Source organism: Magnolia sinica, chromosome 2 (assembly GCF_029962835.1).
Source record: "Magnolia sinica isolate HGM2019 chromosome 2, MsV1, whole genome shotgun sequence".
Taxonomy (NCBI): domain Eukaryota; kingdom Viridiplantae; phylum Streptophyta; class Magnoliopsida; order Magnoliales; family Magnoliaceae; genus Magnolia; species Magnolia sinica.
Window position 1 is genome coordinate 94,271,986 of NC_080574.1, and position 4,284 is coordinate 94,276,269.

Genomic DNA, 4,284 nt, shown 5'->3' on the forward strand with positions numbered 1-4,284 from the left:
ATGCTTTTTTTTTTCTTTTTCTTTTTTGGATTCTATTGCCATGGTTATGGAGAGGCTGCGGGGAATATGATAAACCTAATCATGTTTATAGTCTATTGGAGGTCTTCCATTTGAGGGAAAATTACCTAGTTCATGCAGGGTTTCCCTCTCTAGAACTTGCCAAGGATTGATGGTTTTCCTTATGTTTTAATCTTTTCAGCTATTTAGACTTCTGTTTAACTGTTTTGTAAATATGTACAAATTAATTCAAAATTTTGTTTGACTGTTTTGTGAATATGTACAAAGTAATTCACTTCCTACAGTTTTGATTATGGAGGATTTTGATTATGTAATCATTTGAGTGTCTATCTTCATGTGTTTGTTTCGCTGTAGACTGTGGACTGTATTTCAACATTTTTCTATTGGGATTTAATACAAGCTATTGATGGATGCTAAGTGGCACATCACCTATGTTTCATTACGTGATTTGCGTGTGTTCTTTGAGTAGGTTGTGCAAGTGCGCATTGCTTTTCTCACACTTTTAATGTCAATTGCAGCCTCATTTAATTTTCTAAGTAGAGATTGGAAATAGGGAGCTAAAATTATCATTAAATGCTTCACAGGACATTTCTGTTTTGGTCAAGAGTTCATTCTTATTTTCTTTTGACTAAAAAATTTTAGACTATAGAGACTTCTATTCTTGTTTTTTTTTTTTTTTTTTTTTCTGTTTTGGTTAAGAGTTCATTCTTTTAGAGCTCATCTTGGAAAGAACCAATAGTTTTGATATTGTTTTGGTTTTGGAAATAGGATGTATGGCTTTTATAGCTTCAAAAAGTTGGGCTGATTGGATTTTTCTTTTCACTTTCAGATTAAAAGATGCTTTGGTGTTGTTAGTTACTGGTGAACAGAGAAGTCATTGGTGAGTTTTTTATGCTCTTCTATTTCTAGTGAATCACACCTCAGAGACAATACAAGCAGTAGATTTAATTTCCCTTTGAAATAGTAGATTCAACAAGCTTCTAACTATAAGCTTCAACAAGCAGTAGATTCTATCGTATGCCACCAGTAAGGAAATAAATGAAATTGAAGAATAAGCTTCTAACTATAAGCAGATGGTGAATCTGCAGAATGTTCTGAATGGCAGATGGTGACTTCCTAACAATAAGCTTATATTCCTGAAATATAGCAAAATGTTCTGCTATGGACAACCTTCGTAAACACTTGATGGTCCTTCCAAACATCTGTCTTCTCTGCTACGTTTTGCTTGCTTTAGCTGCCATATGCCATGCTTGGTGAAGGTGGCTTCAGTCCCATTTACAAGGGGAAGCTAATGGATGGTTAGGGAAATAGCAGTGAAAAGGCTGGCGAGGACGTCAGTGCAAGGAGTGGAAGAGCTTAGAAATGAAGTAGTGTTGGTGGAGACCAAACTCATGGAAATACTAGTCGGATTGCTGGCACATATGGATATATGGTGCCCGAGTACATCATTCATGGCCAGTTTTCAGCAAAATTGGATGCATATCGCTTTGGTATTTTAGTTTTAGAGCTTGTGACAAGACGAAAGACAATTGGTTTTCAGGAATCCGAAAGTGATCTGGACCTTACAAACTATACACGGTGGCTTTGGAGCCAAGGAAAGTCGTTAAAGCTGATTGATGAAACTCTGGGAGGAAATTACGAGCGAGTTGAGGTGCTAAGGTGCATTCACATTGGATTGCTATGTGTGCACCAAGAAGCAACAGCACGACCCACCATGTCATCAGCCCGGCCCACCATGTCATCAGTTCTTCTCATGCTCGACGCCTACTCTGTCACCCTCCCTGCTCCTTCGCAACTTGCCTTCTTCATTGGAGAGACTAATATGGTGTTTGATGTATCCCCAACGGATTCAAATTTTCATGAAAGTGAGACAGATAAATTTGGAAATTTATTTCTACCACTTTATAGGAATGAGGCATCGATTACCGAATTACGCCCTCAATAGGTCTAAAGAGTGTTTGTTTGAGAGAGGTTTATAAATCAGACAATAGTTCTTTGAACTGTTTCCATAGTTTTCCAACTTATTCAACTGTTCTTTATATTTCTCTTCTAAAACCAGTGTTGTATTTGGTATTCCTGAAATGAGATGTTTATGGTGATAATGATTATGAAATAGACATTTTCTATGTAAGCATGGATAATGACCAAAATGTAGGCAATTGATTGAGTGTTTAAGATAATCCAATCGGTGGAATTTCAGCCCCCCCCCCCCTAAAAAAAAAAGAAGCTACCATATGCCATGCTAGTTTTAATGGATAAGGCCCTATTTGGCTGCTACTTAAAAATGAGTCCATCTCATTTTATATAAGGGTGTATTTGGTTGCATCAAATTTCATGAAAAATTTCACAAAACTGGACTAATTCATGGTGAAATATCATGAAATTTCAATTGGTGCAACCAAAGGCATCCTAACGTTAATTGTGTATTAGAGATTTCCATAAGGATAAAAAACTCTTGATAACCCATAATTTATATAAACTAAACTATGATCTCTAATACATAATACTGTTAACTAAATGAGATGAAATCACTTTGAAGTGGCAACCAAACAGAGCCTAAAATGATGAACTTCAATGGCTCGCATTCAGCTTCATAAATCAATAGTTGAGCTCATCCTGGCAGCATGATTATGGGATTGTGGTTTATTTGTAATACTCAGAAGATGATGTAGTTTATTTTGTTGTTGAAGCATGTATGTTTCTGGATCTGTTCATTTATTTGTACATTTAGTTTTCCTAGCTTGATTTTATTGCCACTTGTATGCATGTCATAGATTCGTACAATGTATTGTTGAAATTTGAAGATGTGCTTGTGGAGAATGAGAGATCTGATATTAATGGAGAAAGACATGAAAAAAAATCAGTTAGTCCAGTTATCTATTTTTATGAATTATTGATTGTATTATTTTCTTTCCAAAAATCAGGTCTCCACCAAAACTTTCTAAGCTTCTCTCTTCTACATAGGTCAGTTCTCTTCAATTCTAAAATGAAAATTCTAATTTGGAACTGGATCTGGTCCCTTTCTAGTTACTTGAGTGTGAATTTTACACAATTTTGCTTTGTGCACTACATCTTGACTCATGTGTTTATTGTCTCATTTGAATTTTCTGTTATCTGCAGAGTTTTTCAACGGTAGTGGGTCCGAATGGAAGTGGTAAAAGCAACGTTATAGATGCAATGCTCTTTGTATTTGGGAAATGAGCTAAGCAGGTAAGCTCCATTTATATGTGGGAATCTAATAATTAGGGTCGACATTGTTGGTTTATCTAGTGCTCAGAAACCTGTCAAATGGATTGGTTTAGCAAGTTTTAGAATCTGATAAGACTTCACATTGTTGACTTGGTTTGAGTCAAGGAGGTAACTTGATATTTTACTTTAAGATGGGTCAGTCATCATCCAATGATTGTTGCATGCCACTGTGAAGGTAGAGGATGGAAATTTTGGGGAGACAATAATCTGAAAAGCAATTTTTGGGACCGTTCAATCCAGCTTGATCCTATTGGTCTTCTAACTCTCGAGTTTGATGATGGTGAAGTTTTTCAGTGGAGCAAGGTATGAAAATCATGAATGAAAATAGTAACATTTTTTTCCTCATAGGGTTCATGCTAAAATGTGTATTTCTTTTTTATTTTTTCCTTCAGGTCACAACTTTTGTGTTCTACCAATCACCAATCACCAAAACTTGGATAGTGTAGGCATTTCTGTTCCCTTTCATGAGATAATTGATATGGTGAGACCATTCCTTTTGTGTCAATTTCATTCCTCTTTGAGTTTTTATTAATTCATTAAGAAAAAAAAGAAAATGGTTATACATGATGCACTTCTTTCACTTTGTTTTTTTTTTCCCTCAATGGTCATTCTGATTTATGAATGCCATGACTATTTGTATGATGATGGAACATATGAAGCTGTTGCAAGAATTGACTTTATCATTACTAGAGTTGCATTTCGAGACAACTCTTCAAAGTACTACATAAATGACCATGGAAGTAATTTTACAAAGGTCACTAAGAAATTGAAAGGAAAAGGAGTGGAAAAATTAGTTTTTGATTCTTTAGGTAGGTGATGGGCTGATGGCTGAAAAAGGCCTATTTACTTGTGAAAAAAATATCATACCGTCAAAATCTATCTTCTCTTTTAATTCCTTATCATTGAAATTTCAAGATGAAGTCGAGAAATTTCTCTAATGCAGCCAAAGGCCAGGATAAAGGATGTACCTGGCCATATGCGAGTGCACACAGACTCACCAAGATTTGTATTTTCAGC

General features: G+C 35.5%; 1 long non-coding RNA gene across 1 annotated transcript; it reads left to right on the top strand.

The window, feature by feature from the left end:
- Nucleotides 1-3,407: 3,407 nt before the first annotated feature.
- Nucleotides 3,408-3,757, top strand: LOC131229573 (uncharacterized). The gene is made up of 2 exons (XR_009163445.1): nucleotides 3,408-3,570; nucleotides 3,660-3,757. It is a non-coding gene; the product is annotated as an uncharacterized LOC131229573 (long non-coding RNA).
- The last annotated feature ends 527 nt before the right edge of the window (nucleotides 3,758-4,284 follow it).